At 48.1% G+C, this 17451-nt stretch overlaps 1 protein-coding gene across 3 annotated transcripts in view; it reads left to right on the top strand.

The window, feature by feature from the left end:
• The window catches only part of PNPLA7 (patatin like phospholipase domain containing 7), a 2986886-nt gene that overhangs the window by 72101 nt on the left and 2897334 nt on the right, over positions 1-17451 (top strand). The window contains exons 2-3 of one of the 3 annotated variants that reach the window (XM_069609798.1): positions 11187-11291; positions 11372-11453. The exons of 1 other annotated variant lie outside the window; for it this stretch is intronic. The gene's annotated coding sequence lies outside the window, so the exon portion shown is untranslated. The remainder of the gene's footprint in view (positions 1-11186; positions 11292-11371; positions 11454-17451) is intronic. One more of the 3 variants, XM_069609797.1, reaches the window with a different exon arrangement.

Here is a 17451-nt window from a genome sequence, read left to right as displayed (position 1 = left end):
ATTTGGACGTCTGGAGACTTTAACGTGGAAGGCCAGGTGGGCCTCGATCCACATTTTGGAACAGTTTATTTTGTTGCAAAACCGAGCCATAGTGTGTCATCCTGCCTACAGGGACCGCCTTACTCTGTGTGGTCTAACGTGGGGAAGAGAGCTGATTCACCCACCTTTATTCTTTTGAACACTGATTTTTCCTTTACACTTTATGCACTATTTGTACAAGAGATAGGGCAGGCTTTCTTTTATTTTTTATTTTAGCATAGGCCATTTTTGATTTGACAGACTCCACTACAACTATTTTGTGTATCTTTTGATGGTCGACACTACTCCCATCTTAGTTATCGGGCAACGTAGGGGTTTTTCCAACCCCAGAAACTTCAATAAAGGTTTTACAAATTGTAGCTATTGTGTCAGTGTCATACTGGTGATACCATGCCTCCCCTACAATGTATACAGTGCAAGTAAATGGGAAACCCAGACAGAATAATATATCAAGCAGATACATTACCAAACAAAGTAAATGGGCAAGTCTGGGAGAGGGCACTGAGCCCGTATGAATACAAGAAGCCCTGGAAGGAGCGTATACCAGGCAATTATAAGTGTGATTACAAGAAGCCCTGGAAGGTGGGTATCCCAGGAAGTTAAAAGAAAGGTAACAAAGTTTAAAAGGTCCTGAGAAAAAATATCAGGACTAGAAAAAGGATTGTGTTAACCAAGAGAGAAAGAGCAAAACCCTGGCAGGAGAGTATACCAGCTATCCGAAAAGAGACAGAAGGTGAAAACCAGACAGTTCTGTGTTAGTGTTGTTGGTCAAGAAAGACACAACAAACTGTTACTTGTGAACATGTCAGAAAGTAAAGAGGAATCCAGGAGAAGTGAGCCACTTTCTGGAGCAAGGAGCTTTACCCTTGAAGAACCTTAGTGTTGGGGCTATTTAGTCTTCCTTTTTAACACTTTTATAAACCACCTAAGGATTAATACATAACCGTCTTCACCTTAGAATTTAGTTTATACTGTGAGGGTCAGAATAGAACTTTGGACACGGGACAGTTTCGTTTTGGACATTCTGACACAGACAGATCCTTAGTTTTTGGTTTAGGTAGGGAAACTCTACTTACAGCAGGGTCAAAGAAGCATTTTCCCAACCCCTTTATTTTCAATAAAAGTCTTTAAACAAAATGATGACTCACTTGTGTCCGAGTTTCATTCTGGACACCTCACATTATCTATTTATCTGTAACTGCAATAAAGCAAGCTTCCTTTTCTACTAGCAGCTCCTATGCTTCTCTGAGACTACCTCACCACAGTACTGCATGGCAATTGGACACTCGCCACCACTGACCCGATCTTGCAACCTACTGCAGTACTCTCTGCTTCTAACTGGATATTGCTGCTGATATGGTAGTGAGTCTAATGTGCTGCCGCTGATAATTAGTAATCGGGTGGTAACCATCCGAACCTCCAAGTCCGTGCCATTGTCTCCACGTAAGTTCCATCTCCTGTACTAGACCGCTCCAGCCAGCCCATCCTTGCCCTGCTTTCACTGTATGTACAGTCTGTATCGCATCATAGTACTTAAATCCAATCCCTTCCGATTAACTCCCCCGCCTGTCGTTAATGTTTTACCCTGCCCCATTTGTATGTGTCATGCAACATTTCTTATTTATAGCTATCTGCTATTTTGCTCGTGGAACTTAGGCGGTTACACCCTCTGAGCTCTGTAAGGGGTCACAAATGTGAAGCAGACAACTTTTGGATGATTATTCAATATACGCCATCTCATTAAATTATAAATGTTATCAAACGCCTCACAATCCCTACTTAGACATGAACTTCCCTGCCTATCAATACTAAAGGGAAACACTCTAACATAGGATGTCTGGTCCTCACACTTAAACATAAAATCCATAAAGAAATATATGGCAATTCATAGTAACATCAACAAGGATATGCACAGCCTCTCTAGGCAACCTGGGTGAACTCCCCTTCTCCAGATTTCAAGGTAATTTAGTTGAATGTTCAATAGAAAAAAGGAAACGAGGAAATCCATCTTCTTTGATACAGTTCAATTCTTCGTTCCTTCAATGTTAATGTAAAGTTATTTTAACCAAAGTTCCAACAACAGAAATGCTTTTCTTCTTGGTGAAATAAAGACTTTCCACTTCCTCAAGATAGCATCAATGTTATTCTCAGCCACAATGCTTTGCCACAACTTCCAGTTGTCCAAGAAGAAATGCCACAGTTCAAAGGAAATGCAACTTCTGTTAGTGTTAATGAAGCACAGTTCTTGGTTAACGCAACACAGTTCTTGGTTAACGCTTATTATGTCTCTTTACAAGATTAGGAGTCACAGTAGGTATCTTTGTCAGGATGACTTCACAGCATTTCTACTTGCACATCTACAAGAGTTTATCATGAGGGCCTACTCCTTTGCCTCATAGAATTCAACCTTTGTTTGTGCTACTGAAGGCTCAAATCTACTGACAACCAAATACACCACCACAGCTTCAGTACTTTGTGACGTTAAACAGGTATTGGTTATGACACGATTCACTTTTGGGTACTTCCACCTTCAAGTAGACCAGGCACGTTTCCTCTGAACCTTCTTTTTTGGAGGGGCAGCCTGTTTGCCTTTCTTATCTGTCTGCAATCACCAACAACCTGGAATTGCCTTTAGGAGACACTTCTCTCTTCTTCATATTATATTTGCCAATCTAGTTTGTATCAACTTCAAAGAATGTTTATAAGTAGCAAGTTTCCCTTCTCCAATCTGGCCTCTATGCCCCTGCCTTCTGTTAGCCACAATAATTACCCAGAAGCTTTTTGCCACTTGCTTGGCTTCAGGTAGTGCTTACACATGTGTATCTTAGGCAATGCTGACATTCTATTTGGCTCAAAGTACTGTTTAGATTGTTCTTTGGCTTTGGGAAAGGCTGGTTTCAGTCTCAATTGGGAAAATATTGTGTTCACTCTTGGCATGCACAATACTTGCTCACTCCAACTTGAAATAATGTTTAAATACTTGACTTCTCTTTGTTAGCAATTGTTGACTGTGTTAATAAAGATTCAGCAGTCACTCTTCTTCCTAGAAACGTAATGAGACACACACGACCACTTCTTCACGTGCTTTATAAGGTTTTAAGTTCAACAATTGATTATCACAGCGTTTGCTCTTCATGCCACTGAAAGAGTGAATATCCGATCACGCCCGAGTGCTACACTTCAAGTGTTCCTTTGTTAAAGACTCAACTATCAACTTTGCCTCACTTCCACTCATACGCGAGTGATTATTTAGCTAGATACTGTTGCCGGCAATGCTTGCGCAAGGAATCGGCACGCCTGGTTCAACTCATTGGCTTCTGGGTTCTTTTTTCCAAGTGCTGCACAACTTCTACAACTTATGGCTTCACTTGGGACCCACATCCTTCCTCGCTGAAGGCCTCTCTTGTCCGGCCATTCAATTAAGGAGCCCCTCTCGCTCCTGAGACCCACAGCTTCATGGCAACTTCTCGCAACGGTCTCCGACACCCTTCCTGCTGCGCAACATGCTCCCTGCTGCGCAATCTCTGTAATTAGGCTCACATGGGGAAAGGCAGCATTCCTGCATGCCTTCTGCTGTGCAGCCTCTGCACATCAGAGTTTCTGGAAACAGGACCCTCACAGGACAAGCAGGTGAAATCTGCTGCATCAGAGTTTTGGCGTCCCTTTGGTTATCCAACACTGTGCCTTCTTCCTTCTGCTTCTGCTACTACTGCATACACTCTAGCCACAGTTGCAGCTCGTTCTAACTGCCTACACCTGAGGGGGTATTTTAAGCCTCTCAGCTTCCCTGAGGTGTGGGCTATCCAGCTTAATTGCCTCACTGCTACTGCCACATGACTCGGGGTGAGGGCTCATCAGTGAGGAGTAGCTTGGTCTTCCTCGTCCTAGTACTTATGGGATTATGGGACTTGTAGTCCTTAACAACAAAATCAGTTCTTTTTGGTAACTTCTTTTTTTTTAAAAAAAACTCCTTTTTTTTAATTTTCGGAAAAAACAGCAAGTACGAGTGAACACAAACAGCAACATCAACATAAACTAACACCCCCCCACACCCCTGACCACCCCCCACGTGGTACAGCACCCAAGAGCCACTTCCTACTCCCACCTCCCCCGAACCAACACCTAACCGTATATGTCCAATAGTTTAAGTCTCTGCGGGCACCATTGTTCTCTAAAGTCCCCTTTTAAGAATTCCAGGGTCTCCCCCCAGTCTGCGTAGAAAGACTCCAATTTGTTATCTGCAGCATAAGAGGCCCACTCCAGCGAGACAATATCCCATAGCTTCCTGAGCCAGTCCTGCTCCGTCGGGATCAAGAACCCCTTACACTTTTGCGTGATGAGGGTAAAGGCCGCCAAGGTGAATATCACTGATGCTTTGCTACGGCCACGTCCTGCCGCTTCCACCCCCGCACAGTCCCCCAGCCCACTCCTCCCCAGCAAGATTTCTCGTGGGTTCAGAAGGGCGCCTCCTCCCAAAGCCTGAGCGGTAGCCTTCTTAAGTCCGTCCCAGAAGGGTTGAATAATGGGGCAATCCCACCAGATATGTCAAGCCGTGCCTCTCTCGCCACACCCCCTCCAGCACTCCCCTGAGACGCAGGGTTCATTGCGTGAAGTCGGGCGGGAGTATAATGCCACCCCACCAAGCATTTGTACCAAACCTCCCGAACCTGGATTGCCTTCGCAAGTTTGGGGATCCGCGCCCATAGTCTCTCCCAATCGGCCTGCTCCATTCGAACCCCTGAATTCTTCCCCCAATCTGCCATGTAGTTGTTTGTATAAGTCTGAGATTAGCCCCTTTGTGCCCTCATGGGTTGTTAAGAACCTTTCAAAGTCGGTTAGATCTCTAGTCGCCGCACGCCTTATAGCCGGAGACATCACCCAGTGTCTAATTTGAAAATACCGATGCCGCTCCCTTTCCCCCAAACCAAATTCTTTTTTACATTCCTCAAATGTTTTCACTCTCTCCCCAATGAACATGTCCCTCAGGGTCCTACATCCCCCCCTCCTCCCAATCCAAAAACACTCCCCTCTCCACCCCTGGAGTAAAGTCCCCTTTCCGGAAGATAGGGGTAAACGGCGAGGGAAAAGTCGTAGTCCCCCATCTCACCACAGACCGATCCCAACAATCAGCTACACTTTTCGTGATGTCGCTCAAATAGACATGTGAGGGTCGCAGCCGTCGTGGGAGCCAGAGGACCTCCCCCCAAATGACGCCGAGCCACCGCCCTGTCCATCCTCACCCAATGTTTCAGGTAATCTTTCGAAAACCATTCTCGGATTATCCTGAGCTGCGCCGCATCGTGATAGCGGCGGAAATCGGGGAAGGCCAGGCCCCCCCTATCTCTAGAGGCCATGAGCAGCTGCCTGGATACTCGCGATCTCCTCCCACCCCCCCAGACAAAGCCCCTGATCAATCTATCCAGCCTCTTAAAAAAGCTCCCCAGCACTCTCAAGGGGATGGCTTGGAAAAGGTAGAGTACCTGGGGTAGTATCACTGACCTGAGAACCGCCCCCCTACGCAGCCAAGAGACAGGAAGGGCCCCCCACCTCCGTAAATCTTTCTGAATTGCTAAAAGAATCGGTTCATAGTTAGCTCCATACCAACCAGCTAATGAGGGGGTGATCCTTACTCCCAGATACCGCAACCCAGAGGGGCTCCACTTAAATGGGGACAGTTCCCTGACCCCCCTCGCCTCCGACCACGCCCAGGGAGAGATTAATCAGTTCCGATTTCTGGAAGTTAATCCGCAGGCCTGATATCTCGCCAAAAGAGGTTAATAATGCTATGCATGCTGGGAGGGATTCCCTCGGGTTGGTTAGGGTAAGCAGCATGTCATCGGCGAAGGCCGCTACTTTGTGTTGCCCCCCACCGAATGGGATCCCCATGATTTCCGTTGACTGGCGAATTGCCAACAGGAGGGGTTCTAGATAAATGGCAAAGAGTAACGGGGAGAGGGGGCTCCCCTGTTTGGTCCCCCTCTGTAGCCTAAAAGTTCTGGACAGCTCCCAATTGATCAGTATACGAGATGTGGGACTTTTATCATTAGCGGCAACCAGGTTAATAAAACCCTCCCCAAGCCCCATCTTCTCCATAACCTGCAATAAAAAAGAACATTCCACCCGGTCGAACACCTTCTCGGCGTCAAGCGCCAAGAGGATCGCCGGGGTGTCCGTCTTACGGGACTTCTCAACTAGGTGAGCCACCCTCCTAATATTGTCAGCTGTTTGCCGTCCCACTACAAAACCTGACTGATCCTGGTGGATCAGAGAGGGAAGATGTTTTTCCAGTCGCCTTGCCAGAATCTTTGTAAAGATTTTTGCTTCAGTATTAATAAGGGCAATAGGGCGATAAGATGTACAGTGCTCCGGGTCTTTCACAGCCTTATGAATAAGGGTGATCTTAGCCTCCTCCATCGTCCGGGTAATCCCGCCCTCGATGCTAAACGAATTAAATCGCTGTGTCAGATGTGGGACCAAAAGGTGGGAGTATGTTTTATAGAAGGAGGCGGGGTAGCCGTCGGGGCCTGGAGTCTTGTTGCGGGGAAGAGCAACAATGATTGCTCTTACCTCTTCCTCCGTAATGGGACGGAAGAGGTAAATTCTCCAAAATTCCTCCCTGTGAATGAGGGGCCGGGCCTTGAGAGGAATACAGGGCCTCATAGAATTCCACAAATCTCTCCCTTATCTCTTCAGCCCGGGTCAAACGCCCACCACCTTGGTCTTGAAGTGCGATAATTACCCTCTGTTCTCTTTGCCCCCTCAAAAGACGGGCCAGAAGGGAGCCTGCTTTGTTGGCCTTGGCGTAAAAAGTTTGCCTCACTTTAAGCAAGGCTTCTTCAGCCTTCTTATTTCTCAAAATCCCCAGTTGGCCCCATGCCAGCCTATATGCCCTAAAGACCCTCCTCGTGGGGGTTTCCCGCAGTTGGGCTCTGGCGGCCTCCACCTCTCCCTCGAGCTGGGCCTCCAAATCCCTCAGCCGCTTATTCCTCTCTGCCTGTAAGGCGATGAAGTCCCCCCTAAGAGTAGCCTTAAAGGCGTCCCACCTAATGCCCTAACTCCTGTCGGTAGCCATATTCCTCCCAAAAAATCCCTGAATCTTGTCCTCCAGCTCGCTACGTATCACGGGGTCCCTCAAAAGCCCCCCCGGGAATTTCCAACCCCACACCCCTGGCCGACGCCTCCCCAGCCTCAGGACCATTTCTACGACCCTGTGGTCGTCCACTCCCAGGGGGCCCACCTCCACCGCCGCCCCTACCAGACTGGCGGATACCCAGATGTAGTCAATTCAGGATTGTGTCCTATGAACATAGGAGAGGAATGTGAAGCCCTCCTCACTCCCCCGCAAAGACCGCCAAACATCGCGGAGGCCAGCCGCTGTCCATCTCTCCCTCAGCTGGGGGAAGCCACTGCGCCTCCCCCCCGTCCCCACTTCTGGAACGGTCTCTCACCCTATCCCAGGCCAGATTGAAGTCCCCTATCAGTACCACTTGGCCCCTGGCAAAATTCTCGATGGTGTTCAAGACGTCCCGTAAAAACTGGTCTTGGCCCACATTCGGCGCATATATAGACCCAATGGTGTAGCAAGAACCCATTATGGTCCCCCTTACCACCATGTACCTCCCATTGCTATCCCTGAGAACCTCCTGGAGCTGAAAATCAGTACCCCTACCAAAGGCAAGGGCCACACCCCCCCTTTTCGTTCGACCAGACGCAAAACAAATCAGGGGATAACCCTTAAGCCGCAACCGGGCTTGATCCCACTTCCTCAGATGGGTCTCCTGCAGGGCCAGCACATCCAGCTTGTGGGATCTAACGAATTGCTCCAACTTTATACGCTTGAGGGGGGAATTGAGCCCCCTCATGTTACGTGTTTGCCACCTGAAGGTATCGACTGGACATATCGCGCCATCACAAACCTACATTCCAGGGTGTCAAAAAAAAAAAAAATGCCCCGTCAAAATTCCCCTCGTTCTATCTAATACGGGGCCGAATTTCCTGCCACGCTCCTCCACACACGTCAGCTCTCTATTTGCAGGGCTCTCAGGGCAACGCTTCCACATTGCGTGCTGTAACCACCCACCCCCCACTCTCACCCCCCTTTCCACCCCCGCTCCCCTGTCCCCCACCGGGCACCCCTCCCCTGCCCGTCCCTCTGCCCTCCCAACCCCAACTTGGAAGGCGTCCCGCAATCCCCCCCACTTTTCCCCGGACTCTCTTGTCCTTGCGTGATCCAAGAAGTGCATCCCCGCCCCCTCCCCGAATCCATTGATGGCCAACTTCCCACCACCCCCTTTTAACACTCCATCCAAATCGTATCAACAGGATCACCCCAGGCCCGGGGTCCCTCCCTCCTCCCCTCCCTGGGTGGTCTTCTCTCTCCCCTCCTGTGGACGCTTCAGAGTAATCATCTTCTTTGCGTTGTCACCCACTGTCGATCACACCCACGGTCTGGCCCCGTCTCCTTGAGCAGACCGGACTCCCCCTGTCACCCCCCCTCGCCCTCAAGGTCCAGGTGGATGATGTTAGCCTCCTCCTGTACACTGGTGACCCTTCTTTGGACGCCCTCCCACTCGAACACCATCCCAAAAGGAAAGGTCCACGTATACTTAACATTCTTCCTCGTGAGTTCTCTAAGAACAGGGCGCATTGCCCTTCTTTTCACCAACGTGCTATTTGCCAAGTCTTGAAACAGAGAGATCTCCTGACCCTTATAATGCACCGGTTCACGAAGCCTTGCAGCCCGTAGGACTGCCACCTTTTGGGGGTACCGTGCGAACGCTGCCAGAACATCCCGTGGCCTAGAGCCAGGGCCGCGGAGGAGCTGGCCCACTCTATGCACCCTATCCAGCTCAATTGCCTCGGGGTCTTCTCCTCCCAGCAAGTCCATGAAAATTCTCTGAACTTCTCCCATCAAGTCCCTATCTGTTACCGACTCTGGAAGGAGTTTCACTCTGATATTGCCCCGTCTCGACCTATTTTCCAAGTCCTCCAGTTGGGTTTCTAAAGTTCGGGTCGCTAGGTCTAGGCGATCGATAGCTTCCCCGTTGGCCGTGCCATCTCTTTCCACTTCCTGCAGACCCCTTTCCAGTATGTCAGTTCTTTCACCTAACTGCGTTACCTCCTGTTTCAGCTCCCCAAGGGCCATATTTAAATCCGATCTCAGCAACTGGAACTGATCCTGGAATGTTTTAGCTAGAGTCTCTCCTAGGGCGTGCATCTCGCCCTTAAAGTCCCCCCTCGTCAGAAGCTCCCGGTCCTCGGCCTCTCTGGGCACCTTAGGCACCTCGTGGTGCTCAGTATCTTCTCCACCGTTGCCTCTAACTTCCATTGCAGCAGACCACAAGGAGGGGAGGGTGCTCAGTGGGTCTCCCCCTCTCTGTCCGGAGCGCGGTGCCCTGCCCCTGGGACTGGAGGGCATTGGGTCTCTCGTAAGGGCCCGAAAGACCAAGGGTTTGGGACAAAAAAAAAGGAAAAAGAGGGGGGGTCCACCCACCCCCAAGCGTCTCCTAGCTCGCCCCCCGCTCCTCCACTGCGCGCTGCGAGGGGCAGCCCACCACCTCCGGCCCCACGGAAGGGGCAACCACCGAAAGTGTTGCAGGGAGGGGGCCTCCTCCCCCGCCGCCGCTTTAACCAACTTTGGGATGGGGGGAGGGCCCGGTCAGTAAATAGCCTCCCCAGGGTCCCTCCAACACCCGCTCCGGGTCAGAGCCTCCGCCACACCGATCTGATCTGACGGGGGGGGTCACCTCCAGTCCATGCCCCCCCGGAGACTTGTCCGCTCCTCACCTCCCTGGTGCAGGCCGGGCGGCCCCGAACAGCTCCTCAGGTCGCCGCCTCGCAGCCGGTCCGCCGGCGGCTCTCACAGCACCCAAACCGGGGGGGCGGCTCCGAAGCAGGGCAGCCCGTCGCCTCCCGCGTCCTCTGGTCGCAGCCACAGCCCTCGGGCTCGGGCAATCGGACCGCCCCTCCAGGTATAGCTGCCTCCAGGCCGGCCCACCGTTCCTTTTCACAGCGCCAATTTCCTTCGCGAGCGCCTCCGTCCGTGGGCTGGTACACCCGCCTGCAGTCTGCCTGTACAGGCCTCCACCGCCGCCGCCGTCAAAACACCGGGTCTGCAGCACCCGAAGATCCACGCCGCCTGGCCGCCTGGTCAACCCAGCCCCGCACACTTCCTCCGCCGCTGCGAGGTGCCCTCAGGGGGTGGTGGGTCCCGGACAAAGGCCTCGAGGTGCGGGAGCCGCCGTCGGCACGTCTAGTCAAAGTTATTTAGGGAGGAAACCATTAGTATTAGAATGTGTTGTTAGAGAGAAAGGCAGTTTATTTAAGGCAACATTTTTATGTTCCCTTCCATCATACCTTTGGGAGTAAGGAGGATTTTTATCCTGCAGAGTTTGTTCAAGTTCTAGGTCATTTGTGCCCATATACACGAATCTTGTATGTGGTTCAGATACATCATAATGACAATAGGCCATTACCTGATTTGGCAATTTTAAAAGGTTCTCCCTTTTAAAGGACAAATACTGCCTCTCATTACACGTGAACTCCTCACCAACTTGGGCCTTGTCTCCTGCCAGTTGATCCTCTCGCAGTACATCACCCCCAAGGTCAGGATCAGAAAGCATCTGCCTTTCCCTGGCCACCTGGGAGGAGACTAGGCAGGGGGTTTAGTGAGGAATCTGTAGGATTTATCACAGCTCTCAGACTTAGACATAATTATGTTGCACATTTGAATTAGCACTCTGAACTTCTTCATTAAAATGCCTCAACATATTGATTCCTTTTAAACTATTTGAACATTACTATGCATGAGTATTTTTCAAGGTGTACGTGTGTGTTTCATTAGCTTTTCCAGTTGTGATTTCCTCTCAGCTACATATTGGTGTCACACCGGAAGTAATAACAACAATAAGAGTTTACCTGCTCTTCTCATTCATCATTGATGACACCAGTTAGCATTACTTTTCTCACCCATGTGGTTTGCTGAAGTAGCATTTGTGGGATCCAATACCATTAAAGCCTTGACATGTGAACTTTGAAAGGATATGGAGTGAAGTATACAATCAGATCTGTTGGCAAGCCTTGACACAGATACAAAATAAAAATAAAACAGGAAAATGTTTGAACATGTAGTTTATTTTTTGTTGCAGTATTCCCCCCTCTTTGAGTGAGGAGATAAGAAGAACAAGAGAAGATAGGACCAGTATCCCAATGCTTCACATATATCCAGATTAGTCGGGAGAAGAAGTAAGAAGGTAATAACTGTTTTGGATCAAGACCTGACCTATTGAGAAACCAACACAATAGTAATAATGCAAGATTCTGTTTATTGAAGGAGGTTTTGGAAGTTGATGGGGAGTTAATCCACTGAAAGAAAATACATAAATCTGTCGTAAACACGTGGAAAAAATAAAGAGGTTAGTGTTGAGCTATGCTTGTTTGTTTGGACGTACAAGGAATTAATCCAGTATGCCAGAGATCCATTTTTAATGGGACACTTCGTCTGTTTTATGTCTTTCACAGTTCTTCACATGAAAAAGTGTCTTGGAAATCAACAATAAACCACACCTATTATAAGTTCTTTTATGTCCTGATGAAGGACCTTTGTCGATCAGATGGGAATGTCTAGGATAGACATATCTCATAAGGGCCAGAAACACAGTGTGCCAACCCATAGTCTGATTAAATAGTTATGAGTCAGATGTTCCTTTTTTGTCTGATTAGGTCTTTTCCACAACGTGCCACCTCTCTGTACGAAATATATTATTGTATAAGATCCAGAGTGAATTGCACCGCGCAGATACAGTGATCTGAGGAATGTACATGAAAGGTCTAACGTGTGGTTGGGTGTCTAGGTTGTGCTTTTACCAGAACCTTGTTGTTCTGGTTGTGGTACAAAAATAAAATTAGTAGCATTGTCACAATTGTATACTAACCCCACAGTGTGATAAGATGTTTGTTTTTAAACATGTCTTGGGACGTCCAAGTATTTTGCAAAGTGACAGTACCCATGTTTTTTAATACTTTTTGCAATATGAACAGTTTTTTACCAACCGTTATGAAATATAAAACTTTTTATTTTTTAAAAACTTGTTTTTATTGACCTTTTCCATAGAGCAAAACATCAGACGCGCCCCTCCTTCCAACTCCCCCCCCCCAAACAACCCCCTCTCCCCCGACAGCAGCCCACTTTCATTTGTCCATAATCCCGGCCTCGCCACCCCTTCCTTTTCGGCGCTCATCCCTTATGAGTTCCAATACCCGAAGTCTCTGAGGGCATCAGTTGATATGGAAGTCCTCCTGCAGGTAGCCCGATACCAAGTTCTAGTCATCTTTGAACCTCCCCCGCTCCCACTGGAGCGCATATGTCACCCATTCTAAGGATACGTAATGCCATATTCTTGCAATCCATTCATGCTCAGAGGGGGCTTCCGGTGTCTTCCACTTCTGGGCCGTTAATGCTAGTGCCGCCATATCATATAGGCTTTGCGGTGGGCCTTCATAGGTAAAGTCTCAAGCACCTCCCCTCCCCCATGCCCATCAGTGCCTCTGCATAATTCCTATTGGTGTGCTAGGCAAACATGATCTTCATTGCCCCATTGATGCTGTCCCAAAAGGGTATGATAATTGGGCATCCCCACCAGATGTGCTCCCAAGCGCCTCTATCCCCACACCCACTCCACCATGCCCCTGACACCGCCAGATAGCATCTTTGCCATTTTTCTGGGGTCAGGTGCCTTTGTACCATTATGTTCACCCACATCTCCTGAATTGGCACGGCCCTCGCGAGTGCTGGGATGTTCTTCCATAATTTCCACCACTGGTCCTCCTCTATTGCTCTCCCCAGATTCCTCTCCCACCTTTTCATATAGGACCAGTTTGGGCATACCTGGGGCTTGGAGAGCAGTTTATACACTGCCGATATAATATGATGGTCCCCCGTATTGGTCGTCACATACTTTTCGAAGGGGGTAAGCTCCCTAATTGCAGCTTATCTGTTCACTGGCACCATTAGCCAATGTCTTAACTGAACGCATCTGAACCTTTCCTGTTCCCCCAGCCCGAATTGCTCCTTGCAATGCAGGAAGATCCTAATTTCTTGGGCTTCCACATGTCCCTTATCTTCTGGCATCCCCCTTCTTCCCATCGGGTGTATGCTCCCTGTTCCTTCCCTGGTCTAAATTGGAGGTTCCGAAAACAACAGTGTTATTGGGGAGGGAAATGTCATTGACCCCCATATGTTTGACCAATGTGTCCCATACGTCCCCCACCAAGGCTGTTATTTGACTATGGTACATAGTGCTCGGTCTTTCCCCTTTCGGGCACCACAAAACTTCCTTCAGAGGTCTGCCCACCACCCCCCTGCCCACCCTCTACCACACTTTGTCCCCACTCCCCGAGAACCATTCCCTTATTATCCGTAGTTGGGCCGCTTTATTATATTTATGAAAATTCAGGGCCCCATCCCTCTGAAGCTTGTGGGCATTGTTAGCATTTTCCAAGATACCCTCAGCTTTTTCCCTTTCCAAATAAAAATGCCTGCCATCTTGTGGATAGCCTGGAAGAATTTCTGTGGAAGAGCAATCGGTAGGGGTTGGAAGTAATATAACACCCTGGGAAGAATTACCCTTTTGATGACGTTGATCATCCATAACCAGGATATTGAGAGAGAACCGTGTTCATCTAGCTATTGTCTAACCAACACTAATAGCAGGACGTAGTTGGCCTGATATAGGGTGTCTAACGAGGTTGTGATCTGTACTCCCAGATATCTAAGGCCCTTTTCGGCCCTTTTATACTCTTTATTTCTTATTTTCAACAAGATTCAACAAACAGTATTAACATCATAGGTCATAGAATCGCAAAATACACAATAGCGGAAAGCAAATACAGTAGAATTGCACACCATAACCCTGTATTCCACCATATCAAACTTTAAGACTAACCTAAAACCAAACCAGATGCACCAAACAAATAACAACAGAAATAACAACAGACAAACAAGACTACACAAAACAACCACTCCAAAAACAAAAATCCCCCCCCTATATGTATAATACCTGAAAGTAGATAATTTCACTCTACTCCATAACCCAACCTAGCATCAACCATAAAGGTCAGTAAAGCTCTCCCACATTTCATCATAAAGGTCTTCCTTGTTTTGTTTACTAAACATTGTTTTTTCAAATCTTGATAAAGCTTTAACATCCAAAATCCACTCCTCCACTGTCGGCTTCTTCTGTGTCTTCCAGACCTTCATCACCTATTTAGCCGCCACCAACAAAACTTTACGCACCCCACACAATATCACCCAACTTATATCACGGCCACCACCATATAACAAGAGGATGACCACTAAGGGATTGCGTTGGTAAACAATGTTCCAGATTGGTCGATCCTGTCAATAACCTCCCTCCAGAAACTCACCACCCTTTCATAATGCCACAACATATGTAACAGAGTACCCTGTTCCTTCCCACAACCCCAACACAGATCATCACTAACTAACCCCAATTTGCACTTACGTACTGGAGTCCAATATATTCTGCCCAATATCCTTTGATGTATGTAGCGTAATTGCAAGTCCACTTTGGCTGTCGTCAGTACTCTCCAAATATTTTCCCATTCTCTTGATGCGAGTTCCCTGCCCAACTCCTCAGTCCATGATAACCTCAACTTTTCCCATGAGTCCAACCATTGCCCATCCGGTTGCATAAACTGCATAAATGTAGACACTTTTCGAAATCCAATTTCAAATATATCAAAATTCCCTGGCTTTTTCAAAAATGGAGTATCTAAAATGTCTCTCCGTTCCGAGAGTAAAGCTACTAAAATATCATACCTTCTCAATTCCCTGTAAGGTACTACCCCAGCATCACTCCACACATCGCCAGTAGTTAAAACACCTCTCTGAATCCAACTTTTCCAAGTCAGTACCTTATTATTAAACTGCAAACCAGGATTATGCCAAAGGGAAGCCTTTTCATAAAGATATAGACCCTGACTAGTTCCCACTATCCACAACGACAATGCTTCTTTGGTAGCTAATACCGATTTCAAACACCGTACCCTCTTAGGCAACTTTCCAAAAGAAAACAAACTTTTAATATCATAAGGCAAAAACCGCTGCATCGCAATTTGTACCCACCACGGCACCTGGTTCAGATCCTCACCAGTGTAATCAGCACTTTCTTTAACATAAAACCACTACCATAATTTTTCAATACTGGGTACCCAAAACCCCCATCTTTAACTTTCCGGACCATAATGTACCGGGGAATCTTGGCTCTCTTCCCAAATCCCCACAAAAAATCCTGAAACAATCTATACGTGCTATAAGGGCAAGTCATCAACGTTCCCGTCAGTGGCGCTCCTCCCCTCCCCGCTATGTACATAAATTCTTACTTTTGGGCATTTATTTTCAGGCCCTCTACGCCCCAAATTCTCCCAGCCTTTTCGCCACCACTGGTAGTGATCTGTCCGGGTCTGTAATGGTGAACAACATATCATATCTGCAAATGCCACTATTTTGTGGTCCTTGCTCCCGAACAAGATTCCCCTAATGTCTCTACAGTCCCGAATACGCAACAGTAAAGGTTCTAGATAAAGTGCGTGTAAGATCGGGGACATCCCTGCTTGGTGCCCCAAGAGACTTTTATCCCTTCTGATAGGAGGCCGTTGATGGCTAATCGCGGTGTGCGAGTTTGATAATTGCCTGCACTAAACGGCCATCGCCGGTATGCATGTTTTGTTGACTTTTTCTATGATGTGACATACCCGTCGTATATTGTCAAACGTTCGCCTTCCTTTGAGAACGGCTGACTGATCTGGGTTAACCAGGGCGGGAAGTATATTTTCTAATCTAGTTGCTAATATTTTTGGGAATAGCTTTGCATTCCACTTAATCATGGCTATCGGTCTATAGGACCCACATTGCGTGTTGTCTTTGTTAGGGTTGGGGGAAAACACCACCTTAGCTTCTTCCATTGTTTGGGTTATGCGCCCATTGTTTGCAAAGGAGTTAAAGAGGGAAGCCAGTACCCAGGATCAGTGCCTCCTTGTATGTCTTGTAGAAGCTTGCCGGGAAACCGTCCGGCCTTGGTTCTTTTTTTACCGGTAGCAATGCAATTGCCATTCGTACTTCTGGCGTTATGTCCCCTTCTATTAGCTCCCTCTCTCCTGGGGTGATCACGGTCAACAGGCATGTAGCAAGATAGGCCTCTTGCTTCTCCACCTCTGGGGAATCAGGGGTGTACAAGGTGGAATAAAAGTCTGTAAAGGTCTGCATTATGTCTTCCGAGGAGGAGCTAAGACCCTCTTTCCCCGTGTTAATCTGGAGAATTACCCTTGAGGTCTCTTTCTTCCTGACTTGTCTTGCAAGCATGCAATCAGCCTTGTTCACCTTTATGTAATACCGTTGTGTGTATCAGAGGGATTTTTCAGCCTGCTTAGTCTGGAGCAGGTCCAACTGTCCCTTAATACCTCTATATTCTCTTCTGAGTGCCATCCCCTTATCCGTTACCATTCTAGCCTACTGTAGCTGCGCCTCGGAAGGCACTTGGAGGCTGCGTAGTTGCCTGCCCCACTGGACCTTTCACGCAATTCGTTTGCCCCTAATGGTTGCCTTAAAGGCATCCTACAGCATATGCTCTTGCACATCCAGGGTCCTATTCTGTTTGAAAAACTCTCCAATCCTATCCCGTATTGCAGGATCGTTTAACAGCTGATCCGGAAATGTCCACCTCCAGAGCTCTGACCCAATCCTTTCTTGGTGTATCGTAACCATGAGAGGGGCATGATCAGATAGGGTCATGGCCCCATCGTCCACGCCCGAACCTGGCCCAGCAAGGTGTTAGAGACCCAGATATAGTCGATCCTACAGAAGGTCCAGTCTACATTGGAAAAGAATATGTACCTTTTGGTCACCCCACGCACATCCCTCCAGGTGTCCACCAGGACTAAATGAGCCATTTGCGTTCTTAATTTCACCATTGTGCCCCCGAACCGGGTGTGCCTTTCCACTCCTGTCTTTCTGTGGGTCCCAAGCTATGTTGAAATCACTGGTCACTATCATTTGCCCCTCTGCAAATCTTTGCAGCTTCGCCAACATCCCCTGTATGAACCCATCCTGCCCCCGTGTTTGGTGCATGTATAGTAGCTAGGGTGTATTGTACTCATCCCCATCATAAGCGGCTTAAGGCATACCTGCCTTCCCTGTCCACCTCAATAGCCCCGATGCGTAGCCCCGCTATTTCCTTAAACCTTAAAGGCGATAAGTACTCCACCCGTCTTCCCCATGGCATTGGATTGGATTATATGGGGGTAGCCCTTAAGTCTCAATTTATGATTATCCCTTTTGCGTATATGGGATTCTTGTAGGGTCACAATTTCGGGATTTTCCCTTCCCAGGAAGTG

This window comes from Ambystoma mexicanum, chromosome 8 (genome assembly GCF_040938575.1).
Source record: "Ambystoma mexicanum isolate Mex_15411 chromosome 8, UKY_AmexF1_1, whole genome shotgun sequence".
NCBI classification, from domain to species: domain Eukaryota; kingdom Metazoa; phylum Chordata; class Amphibia; order Caudata; family Ambystomatidae; genus Ambystoma; species Ambystoma mexicanum.
Note: the sequence above shows the minus strand (reverse complement) of the source record. Positions and strands in the feature narration are given on the sequence as shown.